The sequence below is a fragment of the Triticum dicoccoides genome, unplaced genomic scaffold (assembly GCF_002162155.2).
Source record: "Triticum dicoccoides isolate Atlit2015 ecotype Zavitan unplaced genomic scaffold, WEW_v2.0 scaffold6388, whole genome shotgun sequence".
Lineage (NCBI taxonomy): Eukaryota > Viridiplantae > Streptophyta > Magnoliopsida > Poales > Poaceae > Triticum > Triticum dicoccoides.
Window position 1 is genome coordinate 31,171 of NW_021288180.1, and position 14,982 is coordinate 46,152.

The 14,982-nt window shown below is 48.4% G+C and overlaps 31 non-coding genes across 31 annotated transcripts; all 31 read left to right on the forward strand.

Moving 5' to 3' along the window:
• The first annotated feature begins 256 nt into the window (after nt 1–256).
• LOC119347328 lies at nt 257–375 on the forward strand. Its single transcript, XR_005168268.1, has one exon. It is a non-coding gene; the product is annotated as a 5S ribosomal RNA (ribosomal RNA).
• Nucleotides 376–742: 367 nt separating this feature from the next.
• LOC119347331 lies at nt 743–861 on the forward strand. The gene has a single exon (XR_005168271.1). It is a non-coding gene; the product is annotated as a 5S ribosomal RNA (ribosomal RNA).
• Nucleotides 862–1,128: 267 nt separating this feature from the next.
• Nucleotides 1,129–1,247, forward strand: LOC119347312. Its single transcript, XR_005168253.1, has one exon. It is a non-coding gene; the product is annotated as a 5S ribosomal RNA (ribosomal RNA).
• Nucleotides 1,248–1,614: 367 nt separating this feature from the next.
• On the forward strand, nt 1,615–1,733 carry LOC119347319. The gene has a single exon (XR_005168260.1). It is a non-coding gene; the product is annotated as a 5S ribosomal RNA (ribosomal RNA).
• Nucleotides 1,734–2,100: 367 nt separating this feature from the next.
• On the forward strand, nt 2,101–2,219 carry LOC119347302. The gene has a single exon (XR_005168244.1). It is a non-coding gene; the product is annotated as a 5S ribosomal RNA (ribosomal RNA).
• A 366-nt stretch (nt 2,220–2,585) lies between these two features.
• Nucleotides 2,586–2,704, forward strand: LOC119347323. The gene has a single exon (XR_005168264.1). It is a non-coding gene; the product is annotated as a 5S ribosomal RNA (ribosomal RNA).
• Nucleotides 2,705–3,071: 367 nt separating this feature from the next.
• LOC119347314 lies at nt 3,072–3,190 on the forward strand. The gene has a single exon (XR_005168255.1). It is a non-coding gene; the product is annotated as a 5S ribosomal RNA (ribosomal RNA).
• Nucleotides 3,191–3,557: 367 nt separating this feature from the next.
• On the forward strand, nt 3,558–3,676 carry LOC119347315. The gene has a single exon (XR_005168256.1). It is a non-coding gene; the product is annotated as a 5S ribosomal RNA (ribosomal RNA).
• Nucleotides 3,677–4,043: 367 nt separating this feature from the next.
• On the forward strand, nt 4,044–4,162 carry LOC119347332. The gene has a single exon (XR_005168272.1). It is a non-coding gene; the product is annotated as a 5S ribosomal RNA (ribosomal RNA).
• Nucleotides 4,163–4,528: 366 nt separating this feature from the next.
• Nucleotides 4,529–4,647, forward strand: LOC119347326. Its single transcript, XR_005168266.1, has one exon. It is a non-coding gene; the product is annotated as a 5S ribosomal RNA (ribosomal RNA).
• Nucleotides 4,648–5,014: 367 nt separating this feature from the next.
• LOC119347320 lies at nt 5,015–5,133 on the forward strand. Its single transcript, XR_005168261.1, has one exon. It is a non-coding gene; the product is annotated as a 5S ribosomal RNA (ribosomal RNA).
• Nucleotides 5,134–5,500: 367 nt separating this feature from the next.
• Nucleotides 5,501–5,619, forward strand: LOC119347306. The gene has a single exon (XR_005168248.1). It is a non-coding gene; the product is annotated as a 5S ribosomal RNA (ribosomal RNA).
• Nucleotides 5,620–5,986: 367 nt separating this feature from the next.
• On the forward strand, nt 5,987–6,105 carry LOC119347333. Its single transcript, XR_005168273.1, has one exon. It is a non-coding gene; the product is annotated as a 5S ribosomal RNA (ribosomal RNA).
• Nucleotides 6,106–6,472: 367 nt separating this feature from the next.
• Nucleotides 6,473–6,591, forward strand: LOC119347327. The gene has a single exon (XR_005168267.1). It is a non-coding gene; the product is annotated as a 5S ribosomal RNA (ribosomal RNA).
• A 367-nt stretch (nt 6,592–6,958) lies between these two features.
• LOC119347334 lies at nt 6,959–7,077 on the forward strand. Its single transcript, XR_005168274.1, has one exon. It is a non-coding gene; the product is annotated as a 5S ribosomal RNA (ribosomal RNA).
• A 367-nt stretch (nt 7,078–7,444) lies between these two features.
• Nucleotides 7,445–7,563, forward strand: LOC119347330. Its single transcript, XR_005168270.1, has one exon. It is a non-coding gene; the product is annotated as a 5S ribosomal RNA (ribosomal RNA).
• Nucleotides 7,564–7,930: 367 nt separating this feature from the next.
• On the forward strand, nt 7,931–8,049 carry LOC119347307. The gene has a single exon (XR_005168249.1). It is a non-coding gene; the product is annotated as a 5S ribosomal RNA (ribosomal RNA).
• A 367-nt stretch (nt 8,050–8,416) lies between these two features.
• On the forward strand, nt 8,417–8,535 carry LOC119347303. The gene has a single exon (XR_005168245.1). It is a non-coding gene; the product is annotated as a 5S ribosomal RNA (ribosomal RNA).
• A 367-nt stretch (nt 8,536–8,902) lies between these two features.
• Nucleotides 8,903–9,021, forward strand: LOC119347304. The gene has a single exon (XR_005168246.1). It is a non-coding gene; the product is annotated as a 5S ribosomal RNA (ribosomal RNA).
• A 367-nt stretch (nt 9,022–9,388) lies between these two features.
• LOC119347310 lies at nt 9,389–9,507 on the forward strand. Its single transcript, XR_005168251.1, has one exon. It is a non-coding gene; the product is annotated as a 5S ribosomal RNA (ribosomal RNA).
• Nucleotides 9,508–9,874: 367 nt separating this feature from the next.
• On the forward strand, nt 9,875–9,993 carry LOC119347311. Its single transcript, XR_005168252.1, has one exon. It is a non-coding gene; the product is annotated as a 5S ribosomal RNA (ribosomal RNA).
• Nucleotides 9,994–10,360: 367 nt separating this feature from the next.
• LOC119347318 lies at nt 10,361–10,479 on the forward strand. The gene has a single exon (XR_005168259.1). It is a non-coding gene; the product is annotated as a 5S ribosomal RNA (ribosomal RNA).
• Nucleotides 10,480–10,846: 367 nt separating this feature from the next.
• LOC119347321 lies at nt 10,847–10,965 on the forward strand. Its single transcript, XR_005168262.1, has one exon. It is a non-coding gene; the product is annotated as a 5S ribosomal RNA (ribosomal RNA).
• A 367-nt stretch (nt 10,966–11,332) lies between these two features.
• Nucleotides 11,333–11,451, forward strand: LOC119347325. The gene has a single exon (XR_005168265.1). It is a non-coding gene; the product is annotated as a 5S ribosomal RNA (ribosomal RNA).
• Nucleotides 11,452–11,818: 367 nt separating this feature from the next.
• LOC119347313 lies at nt 11,819–11,937 on the forward strand. Its single transcript, XR_005168254.1, has one exon. It is a non-coding gene; the product is annotated as a 5S ribosomal RNA (ribosomal RNA).
• Nucleotides 11,938–12,304: 367 nt separating this feature from the next.
• Nucleotides 12,305–12,423, forward strand: LOC119347309. The gene has a single exon (XR_005168250.1). It is a non-coding gene; the product is annotated as a 5S ribosomal RNA (ribosomal RNA).
• A 367-nt stretch (nt 12,424–12,790) lies between these two features.
• On the forward strand, nt 12,791–12,909 carry LOC119347305. Its single transcript, XR_005168247.1, has one exon. It is a non-coding gene; the product is annotated as a 5S ribosomal RNA (ribosomal RNA).
• Nucleotides 12,910–13,276: 367 nt separating this feature from the next.
• On the forward strand, nt 13,277–13,395 carry LOC119347316. Its single transcript, XR_005168257.1, has one exon. It is a non-coding gene; the product is annotated as a 5S ribosomal RNA (ribosomal RNA).
• Nucleotides 13,396–13,762: 367 nt separating this feature from the next.
• Nucleotides 13,763–13,881, forward strand: LOC119347322. The gene has a single exon (XR_005168263.1). It is a non-coding gene; the product is annotated as a 5S ribosomal RNA (ribosomal RNA).
• A 367-nt stretch (nt 13,882–14,248) lies between these two features.
• Nucleotides 14,249–14,367, forward strand: LOC119347329. Its single transcript, XR_005168269.1, has one exon. It is a non-coding gene; the product is annotated as a 5S ribosomal RNA (ribosomal RNA).
• Nucleotides 14,368–14,734: 367 nt separating this feature from the next.
• On the forward strand, nt 14,735–14,853 carry LOC119347317. The gene has a single exon (XR_005168258.1). It is a non-coding gene; the product is annotated as a 5S ribosomal RNA (ribosomal RNA).
• Nucleotides 14,854–14,982: the final 129 nt, after the last annotated feature.

Below are 14,982 nucleotides of genomic sequence, written 5' to 3' on the forward strand. Positions count from 1 at the left end.
TGCTCGCGCGTCTTGGGGCGGCTTTGTGGCGCGAAGAGCGCTTTCTGAAAGGGGTGGAAAAAACTCGTGTTGCTGCGGTATGGAGGGAGGGGTGGAAACCGTGGAAAACTCGTCTCCGTGATTGAGCGGGAGAGTAAGTAGTATAGGACATTATCCATTGTTAGGGAACGGTTGTAATGGTAGTGAGAATGTAGAATCGTCTTTGGAGCGGACCTGGGAGTGGCAAGCATAAGGGACGAAGACGGGGAAACATGTCGGATGCGATCATACCAGCACTAAAGCACCGGATCCGATCAGAACTCCGAAGTTAAGCGTGCTTGGGCGAGAGTAGTACTAGGATGGGTGACCTCTTGGGAAGTCCTCGTGTTGCATTCCTTTTATAATTATTTTTTGCGCCTTGTGACAAACATATCGCACGTGCGCGATATATATTAATCCCGTTATATTATTTTTGACGTTTGCGATATGTTTAAGCTCGATGCTCATTGCTCGCGCGTCTTGGGGCGGCTTTGTGGCGCGAAGAGCGCTTTCTGAAAGGGGTGGAAAAAACTCGTGTTGCTGCGGTATGGAGGGAGGGGTGGAAACCGTGGAAAACTCGTCTCCGTGATTGAGCGGGAGAGTAAGTAGTATAGGACATTATCCATTGTTAGGGAACGGTTGTAATGGTAGTGAGAATGTAGAATCGTCTTTGGAGCGGACCTGGGAGTGGCAAGCATAAGGGACGAAGACGGGGAAACATGTCGGATGCGATCATACCAGCACTAAAGCACCGGATCCCATCAGAACTCCGAAGTTAAGCGTGCTTGGGCGAGAGTAGTACTAGGATGGGTGACCTCCTGGGAAGTCCTCTTGTTGCACTCCTTTTATAATTATTTTTTGCGCCTTATGACAAACATATCGCACGTGCGCGATATATATTAATCCCGTTATATTATTTTTGACGTTTGCGATATGTTTAAGCTCGATGCTCATTGCTCGCGCGTCTTGGGGCGGCTTTGTGGCGCGAAGAGCGCTTTCTGAAAGGGGTGGAAAAAACTCATGTTGCTGCGGTATGGAGGGAGGGGTGGAAACCGTGGAAAACTCGTCTCCGAGTGGCAAGCATAAGGGACGAAGACGGGGAAACATGTCGGATGCGATCATACCAGCACTAAAGCACTGGATCCCATCAGAACTCCGAAGTTAAGCGTGCTTGGGCGAGAGTAGTACTAGGATGGGTGACCTCCTGGGAAGTCCTCGTGTTGCATTCCTTTTATAATTATTTTTTGCGCCTTGTGACAAACATATCGCACGTGCGCGATATATATTAATCCCGTTATATTATTTTTGACGTTTGCGATATGTTTAAGCTCGATGCTCATTGCTCGCGCGTCTTGGGGCGGCTTTGTGGCGCGAAGAGCGCTTTCTGAAAGGGGTGGAAAAAACTCGTGTTGCTGCGGTATGGAGGGAGGGGTGGAAACCGTGGAAAACTCGTCTCCGTGATTGAGCGGGAGAGTAAGTAGTATAGGACATTATCCATTGTTAGGGAACGGTTGTAATGGTAGTGAGAATGTAGAATCGTCTTTGGAGCGGACCTGGGAGTGGCAAGCATAAGGGACGAAGACGGGGAAACATGTCGGATGCGATCATACCAGCACTAAAGCACCGGATCCCATCAGAACTCTGAAGTTAAGCGTGCTTGGGCGAGAGTAGTACTAGGATGGGTGACCTCCTGGGAAGTCCTCGTGTTGCATTCCTTTTATCATTATTTTTTGCGCCTTGTGACAAACATATCGCACGTGCGCGATATATATTAATCCCGTTATATTATTTTTGACGTTTGCGATATGTTTAAGCTCGATGCTCATTGCTCGCGCGTCTTGGGGCGGCTTTGTGGCGCGAAGAGCGCTTTCTGAAAGGGGTGGAAAAAACTCGTGTTGCTGCGGTATGGAGGGAGGGGTGGAAACCGTGGAAAACTCGTCTCCGTGATTGAGCGGGAGAGTAAGTAGTATAGGACATTATCCATTGTTAGGGAACGGTTGCAATGGTAGTGAGAATATAGAATCGTCTTTGGAGCGGACCTGGGAGTGGCAAGCATAAGGGACGAAGACGGGGAAACATGTCGGATGCGATCATACCAGCACTAAAGCACCGGATCCCATCAGAACTCCGAAGTTAAGCGTGCTTGGGCGAGAGTAGTACTAGGATGGGTGACCTCCTGGGAAGTCCTCGTGTTGCATTCCTTTTATAATTATTTTTTGCGCCTTGTGACAAACATATCGCACGTGCGCGATATATATTAATCCCGTTATATTATTTTTGACGTTTGCGATATGTTTAATCTCGATGCTCATTGCTCGCGCTCTTGGGGCGGCTTTGTGGCGCGAAGAGCGCTTTCTGAAAGGGGTGGAAAAAACTCGTGTTGCTGCGGTATGGAGGGAGGGGTGGAAACCGTGGAAAACTCGTCTCCGTGATTGAGCGGGAGAGTAAGTAGTATAGGACATTATCCATTGTTAGGGAACGGTTGTAATGGTAGTGAGAATGTAGAATCGTCTTTGGAGCGGACCTGGGAGTGGCAAGCATAAGGGACGAAGACGGGGAAACATGTCGGATGCGATCATACCAACACTAAAGCACCGGATCCCATCAGAACTCCGAAGTTAAGCGTGCTTGGGCGAGAGTAGTACTAGGATGGGTGACCTCCTGGGAAGTCCTCGTGTTGCATTCCTTTTATAATTATTTTTTGCGCCTTGTGACAAACATATCGCACGTGCGCGATATATATTAATCCCGTTATATTATTTTTGACGTTTGCGATATGTTTAAGCTCGATGCTCATTGCTCGCGCGTCTTGGGGCGGCTTTGTGGCGCGAAGAGCGCTTTCTGAAAGGGGTGGAAAAAACTCGTGTTGCTGCGGTATGGAGGGAGGGATGGAAACCGTGGAAAACTCGTCTCCGTGATTGAGCGGGAGAGTAAGTAGTATAGGACATTATCCATTGTTAGGGAACGGTTGTAATGGTAGTGAGAATGTAGAATCGTCTTTGGAGCGGACCTGGGAGTGGCAAGCATAAGGGACGAAGACGGGGAAACATGTCGGATGCGATCATACCAGCACTAAAGCACCGGATCCCATCAGAACTCCGAAGTTAAGCGTGCTTGGGCGAGAGTAGTACTAGGATGGGTGACCTCCTGGGAAGTCCTCGTGTTGCATTCCTTTTATAATTATTTTTTGCGCCTTGTGACAAACATATCGCACGTGCGCGATATATATTAATCCCGTTATATTAGTTTTGACGTTTGCGATATGTTTAAGCTCGATGCTCATTGCCCGCGCGTCTTGGGGCGACTTTGTGGCGCGAAGAGCGCTTTCTGAAAGGGGTGGAAAAAACTCGTGTTGCTGCGCTATGGAGGGAGGGGTGGAAACCGTGGAAAACTCGTCTCCGTGATTGAGCGGGAGAGTAAGTAGTATAGGACATTATCCATTGTTAGGGAACGGTTGTAATGGTAGTGAGAATGTAGAATCGTCTTTGGAGCGGACCTGGGAGTGGCAAGCATAAGGGACGAAGACGGGGAAACATGTCGGATGCGATCATACCAGCACTAAAGCACCGGATCCCATCAGAACTCCGAAGTCAAGCGTGCTTGGGCGAGAGTAGTACTAGGATGGGTGACCTCCTGGGAAGTCCTCGTGTTGCATTCCTTTTATAATTATTTTTTGCGCCTTGTGACAAACATATCGCACGTGCGCGATATATATTAATCCCGTTATATTATTTTTGACGTTTGCGATATGTTTAAGCTCGATGCTCATTGCTCGCGCGTCTTGGGGCGGCTTTGTGGCGCGAAGAGCGCTTTCTGAAAGGGGTGGAAAAAACTCGTGTTGCTGCGGTATGGAGGGAGGGGTGGAAACCGTGGAAAACTCGTCTCCGTGATTGAGCGGGAGAGTAAGTAGTATAGGACATTATCCATTGTTAGGGAACGGTTGTAATGGTAGTGAGAATGTAGAATCGTCTTTGGAGCGGACCTGGGAGTGGCAAGCATAAGGGACGAAGACGGGGAAACATGTCGGATGCGATCATACCAGCACTAAAGCACCGGAGCGCATCAGATCTCCGAAGTTAAGCGTGCTTGGGCGAGAGTAGTACTAGGATGGGTGACCTCCTGGGAAATCCTCGTGTTGCATTCCTTTTATAATTATTTTTTGCGCCTTGTGACAAACATATCGCACGTGCGCGATATATATTAATCCCGTTATATTATTTTTGACGTTTGCGATATGTTTAAGCTCGATGCTCATTGCTCGCGCGTCTTGGGGCGGCTTTGTGGCGCGAAGAGCGCTTTCTGAAAGGGGTGAAAAAACTCGTGTTGCTGCGGTATGGAGGGAGGGGTGGAAACCGTGGAAAACTCGTCTCCGTGATTGAGCGGGAGAGTAAGTAGTATAGGACATTATCCATTGTTAGGGAACGGTTGTAATGGTAGTGAGAATGTAGAATCGTCTTTGGAGCGGACCTGGGAGTGGCAAGCATAAGGGACGAAGACGGGGAAACATGTCGGATGCGATCATACCAGCACTAAAGCACCGGATCCCATCAGAACTCCGAAGTTAAGCGTGCTTGGGCGAGAGTAGTACTAGGATGGGTGACCTCCTGGGAAGTCCTCGTGTTGCATTCCTTTTATAATTATTTTTTGCGCCTTGTGACAAACATATCGCACGTGCGCGATATATATTAATCCCGTTATATTATTTTTGACGTTTGCGATATGTTTAAGCTCGATGCTCATTGCTCGCGCGTCTTGGGGCGGCTTTGTGGCGCGAAGAGCGCTTTCTGAAAGAGGTGGAAAAAACTCGTGTTGCTGCGGTATGGAGGGAGGGGTGGAAACCGTGGAAAACTCGTCTCCGTGATTGAGCGGGAGAGTAAGTAGTATAGGACATTATCCATTGTTAGGGAACGTTTGTAATGGTAGTGAGAATGTAGAATCGTCTTTGGAGCGGACCTGGGAGTGGCAAGCATAAGGGACGAAGACGGGGAAACATGTCGGATGCGATCATACCAGCACTAAAGCACCGGATCCCATCAGAACTCCGAAGTTAAGCGTGCTTGGGTGAGAGTAGTACTAGGATGGGTGACCTCCTGGGAAGTCCTCGTGTTGCATTCCTTTTATAATTATTTTTTGCGCCTTGTGACAAACATATCGCACGTGCGCGATATATATTAATCCCGTTATATTATTTTTGATGTTTGCGATATGTTTAAGCTCGATGCTCATTGCTCGCGCGTCTTGGGGCGGCTTTGTGGCGCGAAGAGCGCTTTCTGAAAGGGGTGGGAAAAACTCGTGTTGCTGCGGTATGGAGGGAGGGGTGGAAACCGTGGAAAACTCGTCTCCGTGATTGAGCGGGAGAGTAAGTAGTATAGGACATTATCCATTGTTAGGGAACGGTTGTAATGGTAGTGAGAATGTAGAATCGTCTTTGGAGCGGACCTGGGAGTGGCAAGCATAAGGGACGAAGACGGGGAAACATGTCGGATGCGATCATACCAGCACTAAAGCACCGGATCCCATCAGAACTCCGAAGTTAAGCGTGCTTGGGCGAGAGTAGTACTAGGATGGGTGACCTCTTGGGAAGTCCTCGTGTTGCATTCCTTTTATAATTATTTTTTGCGCCTTGTGACAAACATATCGCACGTGCGCGATATATATTAATCCCGTTGTATTATTTTTGACGTTTGCGATATGTTTAAGCTCGATGCTCATTGCTCGCGCGTCTTGGGGCGGCTTTGTGGCGCGAAGAGCGCTTTCTGAAAGGGGTGGAAAAAACTCGTGTTGCTGCGGTATGGAGGGAGGGGTGGAAACCGTGGAAAACTCGTCTCCGTGATTGAGTGGGAGAGTAAGTAGTATAGGACATTATCCATTGTTAGGGAACGGTTGTAATGGTAGTGAGAATGTAGAATCGTCTTTGGAGCGGACCTGGGAGTGGCAAGCATAAGGGACGAAGACGGGGAAACATGTCGGATGCGATCATACCAGCACTAAAGCACCGGATCCCATCAGAACTCCGAAGTTAAGCGTGCTTGGGCGAGAGTAGTACTAGGATGGGTGACCTCCTGGGAAGTCCTCGTGTTGCATTCCTTTTATAATTATTTTTTGCGCCTTGTGACAAACATATCGCACGTGCGCGATATATATTAATCCCGTTATATTATTTTTGACGTTTGCGATATGTTTAAGCTCGATGCTCATTGCTCGCGCGTCTTGGGGCGGCTTTATGGCGCGAAGAGCGCTTTCTGAAAGGGGTGGAAAAAACTCGTGTTGCTGCGGTATGGAGGGAGGGGTGGAAACCGTGGAAAACTCGTCTCCGTGATTGAGCGGGAGAGTAAGTAGTATAGGACATTATCCATTGTTAGGGAACGGTTGTAATGGTAGTGAGAATGTAGAATCGTCTTTGGAGCGGACCTGGGAGTGGCAAGCATAAGGGACGAAGACGGGGAAACATGTCGGATGCGATCATACCAGCACTAAAGCACCGGATCCCATCAGAACTCCGAAGTTAAGCGTGCTTGGGCGAGAGTAGTACTAGGATGGGTGACCTCCTGGGAAGTCCTCGTGTTTCATTCCTTTTATAATTATTTTTTGCGCCTTGTGACAAACATATCGCACGTGCGCGATATATATTAATCCCGTTATATTAGTTTTGACGTTTGCGATATGTTTAAGCTCGATGCTCATTGCCCGCGCGTCTTGGGGCGGCTTTGTGGCGCGAAGAGCGCTTTCTGAAAGGGGTGGAAAAAACTCGTGTTGCTGCGGTATGGAGGGAGGGGTGGAAACCGTGGAAAACTCGTCTCCGTGATTGAGCGGGAGAGTAAGTAGTATAGGACATTATCCATTGTTAGGGAACGGTTGTAATGGTAGTGAGAATGTAGAATCGTCTTTGGAGCGGACCTGGGAGTGGCAAGCATAAGGGACGAAGACGGGGAAACATGTCGGATGCGATCATACCAGCACTAAAGCACCGGATCCCATCAGAACTCCGAAGTTAAGCGTGCTTGGGCGAGAGTAGTACTAGGATGGGTGACCTCCTGGGAAGTCCTCGTGTTGCATTCCTTTTATAATTATTTTTTGCGCCTTGTGACAAACATATCGCACGTGCGCGATATATATTAATCCCGTTATATTATTTTTGACGTTTGCGATATGTTTAAGCTCGATGTTCATTGCTCGCGCGTCTTGGGGCGGCTTTGTGGCGCGAAGAGCGCTTTCTGAAAGGGGTGGAAAAAACTCGTGTTGCTGCGGTATGGAGGGAGGGGTGGAAACCGTGGAAAACTCGTCTCCGTGATTGAGCGGGAGAGTAAGTAGTATAGGACATTATCCATTGTTAGGGAACGGTTGTAATGGTAGTGAGAACGTAGAATCGTCTTTGGAGCGGACCTGGGAGTGGCAAGCATAAGGGACGAAGACGGGGAAACATGTCGGATGCGATCATACTAGCACTAAAGCACCGGATCCCATCAAAACTCCGAAGTTAAGCGTGCTTGGGCGAGAGTAGTACTAGGATGGGTGACCTCCTGGGAAGTCCTCGTGTTGCATTCCTTTTATAATTATTTTTTGCGCCTTGTGACAAACATATCGCACGTGCGCGATATATATTAATCCCGTTATATTATTTTTGACGTTTGCGATATGTTTAAGCTCGATGCTCATTGCTCGCGCGTCTTGGGGCGGCTTTGTGGTGCGAAGAGCGCTTTCTGAAAGGGGTGGAAAAAACTCGTGTTGCTGCCGTATGGAGGGAGGGGTGGAAACCGTGGAAAACTCGTCTCCGTGATTGAGCGGGAGAGTAAGTAGTATAGGACATTATCCATTGTTCGGGAATTGTTGTAATGGTAGTGAGAATGTAGAATCGTCTTTGGAGCGGACCTGGGAGTGGCAAGCATAAGGGACGAAGACGGGGAAACATGTCGGATGCGATCATACCAGCACTAAAGCACCGGATCCCATCAGAACTCCGAAGTTAAGCGTGCTTGGGCGAGAGTAGTACTAGGATGGGTGACCTCTTGGGAAGTCCTCGTGTTGCATTCCTTTTATAATTATTTTTTGCGCCTTGTGACAAACATATCGCACGTGCGCGATATATATTAATCCCGTTATATTATTTTTGACGTTTGCGATATGTTTAAGCTCGATGCTCATTGCTCGCGCGTCTTGGGGCGGCTTTGTGGCGCGAAGAGCGCTTTCTGTAAGGGGTGGAAAAAACTCGTGTTGCTGCGGTATGGAGGGAGGGGTGGAAACCGTGGAAAACTCGTCTCCGTGATTGAGCGGGAGAGTAAATAGTATAGGACATTATCCATTGTTAGGGAACGGTTGTAATGGTAGTGAGAATGTAGAATCGTCTTTGGAGCGGACCTGGGAGTGGCAAGCATAAGGGACGAAGACGGGGAAACATGTCGGATGCGATCATACCAGCACTAAAGCACCGGATCCCATCAGAACTCCGAAGTTAAGCGTGCTTGGGCGAGAGTAGTACTAGGATGGGTGACCTCCTGGGAAGTCCTCGTGTTGCATTCCTTTTATAATTATTTTTTGCGCCTTGTGACAAACATATCGCACGTGCGCGATATATATTAATCCCGTTATATTATTTTTGACGTTTGCGATATGTTTAAGCTCGATGCTCATTGCTCGCGCGTCTTGGGGCGGCTTTATGGCGCGAAGAGCGCTTTCTGTAAGGGGTGGAAAAAACTCGTGTTGCTGCGGTATGGAGGGAGGGGTGGAAACCGTGCAAAACTCGTCTCCGTGATTGAGCGGGAGAGTAAATAGTATAGGACATTATCCATTGTTAGGGAACGGTTGTAATGGTAGTGAGAATGTAGAATCGTCTTTGGAGCGGACCTGGGAGTGGCAAGCATAAGGGACGAAGACGGGGAAACATGTCGGATGCGATCATACCAGCACTAAAGCACCGGATCCCATCAGAACTCCGAAGTTAAGCGTGCTTGGGCGAGAGTAGTACTAGGATGGGTGACCTCCTGGGAAGTCCTCGTGTTGCATTCCTTTTATAATTATTTTTTGCGCCTTGTGACAAACATATCGCACGTGCGCGATATATATTAATCCCGTTATATTATTTTTGACGTTTGCGATATGTTTAAGCTCGATGCTCATTGCTCGCGCGTCTTGGGGCGGCTTTGTGGCGCGAAGAGCGCTTTCTGAAAGGGGTGGAAAAAACTCGTGTTGCTGCGGTATGGAGGGAGGGGTGGAAACCGTGGAAAACTCGTCTCCGTGATTGAGCGGGAGAGTAAGTAGTATAGGACATTATCCATTGTTAGGGAACGGTTGTAATGGTAGTGAGAATGTAGAATCGTCTTTGGAGCGGACCTGGAAGTGGCAAGCATAAGGGACGAAGACGGGGAAACATGTCGGATGTGATCATACCAGCACTAAAGCACCGGATCCCATCAGAACTCCGAAGTTAAGCGTGCTTGGGCGAGAGTAGTACTAGGATGGGTGACCTCCTGGGAAGTCCTCGTGTTGCATTCCTTTTATAATTATTTTTTGCGCCTTGTGACAAACATATCGCACGTGCGCGATATATATTAATCCCGTTATATTATTTTTGACGTTTGCGATATGTTTAAGCTCGATGCTCATTGCTCGCGCGTCTTGGGGCGGCTTAGTGGCGCGCAGAGCGCTTTCTGAAAGGGGTGGAAAAAACTCGTGTTGCTGCGGTATGGAGGGAGGGGTGGAAACCGTGGAAAACTCGTCTCCGTGATTGAGCGGGAGAGTAAGTAGTATAGGACATTATCCATTGTTAGGGAATGGTTGTAATGGTAGTGAGAATGTAGAATCGTCTTTGGAGCGGACCTGGGAGTGGCAAGCATAAGGGGCGAAGACGGGGAAACATGTCGGATGCGATCATACCAGCACTAAAGCGCCGGATCCCATCAGAACTCCGAAGTTAAGCGTGCTTGGGCGAGAGTAGTACTAGGATGGGTGACCTCCTGGGAAGTCCTCGTGTTGCATTCCTTTTATAATTATTTTTTGCGCCTTGTGACAAACATATCGCACGTGCGCGATATATATTAATCCCGTTATATTGTTTTTGACGTTTGCGATATGTTTAAGCTCGATGCTCATTGCTCGCGCGTCTTGGGGCGGCTTTGTGGCGCGAAGAGAGCTTTCTGAAAGGGGTGGAAAAAACTCGTGTTGCTGCGGTATGGAGGGAGGGGTGGAAACCGTGGAAAACTCGTCTCCGTGATTGAGCGGGAGAGTAAGTAGTATAGGACATTATCCATTGTTAGGGAACGGTTGTAATGGTAGTGAGAATGTAGAATCGTCTTTGGAGCGGACCTGGGAGTGGCAAGCATAAGGGACGAAGACGGGGAAACATGTCGGATGCGATCATACTAGCACTAAAGCACCGGATCCCATCAGAACTCCGAAGTTAAGCGTGCTTGGGCGAGAGTAGTACTAGGATGGGTGACCTCCTGGGAAGTCCTCGTGTTGCATTCCTTTTATAATTATTTTTTGCGCCTTGTGACAAACATATCGCACGTGCGCGATATATATTAATCCCGTTATATTGTTTTTGACGTTTGCGATATGTTTAAGCTCGATGCTCATTGCTCGAGCGTCTTGGGGCGGCTTTGTGGCGCGAAGAGCGCTTTCTGAAAGGGGTGGAAAAAACTCGTGTTGCTGCGGTATGGAGGGAGGGGTGGAAACCGTGGAAAACTCGTCTCCGTGATTGAGCGGGAGAGTAAGTAGTATAGGACATTATCCATTGTTAGGAAACGGTTGTAATGGTAGTGAGAATGTAGAATCGTCTTTGGAGCGGACCTGGGAGTGGCAAGCATAAGGGACGAAGACGGGGAAACATGTCGGATGCGATCATACCAGCACTAAAGCACCGGATCCCATCAGAACTCCGAAGTTAAGCGTGCTTGGGCGAGAGTAGTACTAGGATGGGTGACCTCCTGGGAAGTCCTCGTCTTGCATTCCTTTTATAATTATTTTTTGCGCCTTGTGACAAACATATCGCACGTGCGCGATATATATTAATCCCGTTATATTATTTTTGACGTTTGCGATATGTTTAAGCTCGATGCTCATTGCTCGCGCGTCTTGGGGCGGCTTTGTGGCGCGAAGAGCGCTTTCTGAAAGGGGTGGAAAAAACTCGTGTTGCTGCGGTATGGAGGGAGGGGTGGAAACCGTGGAAAACTCGTCTCCGTGATTGAGCGGGAGAGTAAGTAGTATAGGACATTATCCATTGTTAGGGAACGGTTGTAATGGTAGTGAGAATGTAGAATCGTCTTTGGAGCGGACCTGGGAGTGGCAAGCATAAGGGACGAAGACGGGGAAACATGTTGGATGCGATCATACCAGCACTAAAGCACCGGATCCCATCAAAACTCCGAAGTTAAGCGTGCTTGGGCGAGAGTAGTACTAGGATGGGTGACCTCCTGGGAAGTCCTCGTGTTGCATTCCTTTTATAATTATTTTTTGCGCCTTGTGACAAACATATCGCACGTGCGTGATATATATTAATCCCGTTATATTGTTTTTGACGTTTGCGATATGTTTAAGCTCGATGCTCATTGCTCGCGCGTCTTGGGGCGGCTTTGTGGCGCGAAGAGAGCTTTCTGAAAGGGGTGGAAAAAACTCGTGTTGCTGCGGTATGGAGGGAGGGGTGGAAACCGTGGAAAACTCGTCTCCGTGATTGAGCGGGAGAGTAAGTAGTATAGGACATTATCCATTGTTAGGGAACGGTTGTAATGGTAGTGAGAATGTAGAATCGTCTTTGGAGCGGACCTGGGAGTGGCAAGCATAAGGGACGAAGACGGGGAAACATGTCGGATGCGATCATACCAGCACTAAAGCACTGGATCCCATCAGAACTCCGAAGTTAAGCGTGCTTGGGCGAGAGTAGTACTAGGATGGGTGACCTCCTGGGAAGTCCTCGTGTTGCATTCCTTTTATAATTATTTTTTGCGCCTTGTGACAAACATATCGCACGTGCGCGATATATATTAATCCCGTTATATTATTTTTGACGTTTGCGATATGTTTAAGCTCGATGCTCATTGCTCGCGCGTCTTGGGGCGGCTTTGTGGCGCGAAGAGCGCTTTCTGAAAGGGGTGGGAAAAACTCGTGTTGCTGCGGTATGGAGGGAGGGGTGGAAACCGTGGAAAACTCGTCTCCGTGATTGAGCGGGAGAGTAAGTAGTATAGGACATTATCCATTGTTAGGGAACGGTTGTAATGGTAGTGAGAATGTAGAATCGTCTTTGGAGCGGACCTGGGAGTGGCAAGCATAAGGGACGAAGACGGGGAAACATGTCGGATGCGATCATACCAGCACTAAAGCACCGGATCCCATCAGAACTCCGAAGTTAAGCGTGCTTGGGCGAGAGTAGTACTAGGATGGGTGACCTCTTGGGAAGTCCTCGTGTTGCATTCCTTTTATAATTATTTTTTGCGCCTTGTGACAAACATATCGCACGTGCGCGATATATATTAATCCCGTTGTATTATTTTTGACGTTTGCGATATGTTTAAGCTCGATGCTCATTGCTCGCGCGTCTTGGGGCGGCTTTGTGGCGCGAAGAGCGCTTTCTGAAAGGGGTGGAAAAAACTCGTGTTGCTGCGGTATGGAGGGAGGGGTGGAAACCGTGGAAAACTCGTCTCCGTGATTGAGTGGGAGAGTAAGTAGTATAGGACATTATCCATTGTTAGGGAACGGTTGTAATGGTAGTGAGAATGTAGAATCGTCTTTGGAGCGGACCTGGGAGTGGCAAGCATAAGGGACGAAGACGGGGAAACATGTCGGATGCGATCATACCAGCACTAAAGCACCGGATCCCATCAGAACTCCGAAGTTAAGCGTGCTTGGGCGAGAGTAGTACTAGGATGGGTGACCTCCTGGGAAGTCCTCGTGTTGCATTCCTTTTATAATTATTTTTTGCGCCTTGTGACAAACATATCGCACGTGCGCGATATATATTAATCCCGTTATATTATTTTTGACGTTTGCGATATGTTTAAGCTCGATGCTCATTGCTCGCGCGTCTTGGGGCGGCTTTGTGGCGCGAAGAGCGCTTTCTGAAAGAGGTGGAAAAAACTCGTGTTGCTGCGGTATGGACGGAGGGGTGGAAACCGTGGAAAACTCGTCTCCGTGATTGAGCGGGAGAGTAAGTAGTATAGGACATTATCCATTGTTAGGGAACGTTTGTAATGGTAGTGAGAATGTAGAATCGTCTTTGGAGCGGACATGGGAGTGGCAAGCATAAGGGACGAAGACGGGGAAACATGTCGGATGCGATCATACCAGCACTAAAGCACCGGATCCCATCAGAACTCCGAAGTTAAGCGTGCTTGGGCGAGAGTAGTACTAGGATGGGTGACCTCCTAGGAAGTCCTCGTGTTGCATTCCTTTTATAATTATTTTTTGCGCCTTGTGACAAACATATCGCACGTGCGCGATATATATTAATCCCGTTATATTATTTTTGACGTTTGCGATATGTTTAAGCTCGATGCTCATTGCTCGCGCGTCTTGGGGCGGCTTTGTGGCGCGAAGAGCGCTTTCTGAAAGGGGTGGAAAAAACTCGTGTTGCTGCGGTATGGAGAGAGGGGTGGAAACCGTGGAGAACTCGTCTCCGTGATTGAGCGGGAGAGTAAGTAGTATAGGACATTATCCATTGTTAGGGAACGGTTGTAATGGTAGTAAGAATGTAGAATCGTCTTTGGAGCGGACCTGGGAGTGGCAAGCATAAGGGACGAAGACGGGGAAACATGTCGGATGCGATCATACCAGCACTAAAGCACCAGATCCCATCAGAACTCCGAAGTTAAGCGTGCTTGGGCGAGAGTAGTACTAGGATGGGTGACCTCCTGGGAAGTCCTTGTGTTGCATTCCTTTTATAATTATTTTTTGCGCCTTGTGATAAACATATCGCACGTGCGCGATATATATTAATCCCGTTATATTATTTTTGACGTTTGCGATATGTTTAAGCTCGATGCTCATTGCTCGCGCGTCTTGGGGCGGCTTTGTGGCGCGAAGAGCGCTTTCTGAAAGGGGTGGAAAAAACTCGTGTTGCTGCGGTATGGAGGGAGGGGTGGAAACCGTGGAAAACTCGTCTCCGTGATTGAGCGGGAGAGTAAGTAGTATAGGACATTATCCATTGTTAGGGAACGTTTGTAATGGTAGTGAGAATGTAGAATCGTCTTTGGAGCGGACCTGGGAGTGGCAAGCATAAGGGACGAAGACGGGGAAACATGTCGGATGCGATCATACCAGCACTAAAGCACCGGATCCCATCAGAACTCCGAAGTTAAGCGTGCTTGGGCAAGAGTAGTACTAGGATGGGTGACCTCCTGGGAAGTCCTCGTGTTGCACTCCTTTTATAATTATTTTTTGCGCCTTGTGACAAACATATCGCACGTGCGCGATATATATTAATCCCGTTATATTATTTTTGACGTTTGCGATATGTTTAAGCTCGATGCTCATTGCTCGCGCGTCTTGGGGCGGCTTTGTGGCGCGAAGAGCGCTTTCTGAAACGGGTGGGAAAAACTCGTGTTGCTGCGGTATGGAGGGAGGGGTGGAAACCGTGGAAAACTCGTCTCCGTGATTGAGCGGGAGAGTAAGTAGTATAGGACATTATCCATTGTTAGGGAACGGTTGTAATGGTAGTGAGAATGTAGAATCGTCTTTGGAGCGGACCTGGGAGTGGCAAGCATAAGGGACGAAGACGGGGAAACATGTCGGATGCGATCATACCAGCACTAAAGCACCGGATCCCATCAGAACTCCGAAGTTAAGCGTGCTTGGGCGAGAGTAGTACTAGGATGGGTGACCTCCTAGGAAGTCCTCGTGTTGCATTCCTTTTATAATTATTTTTTGCGCCTTGTGACAAACATATCGCACGTGCGCGATATATATTAATCCCGTTATATTATTTTTGACGTTTGCGATATGTTTAAGCTCGATGCTCATTGCTCGCGCGTCTTGGGG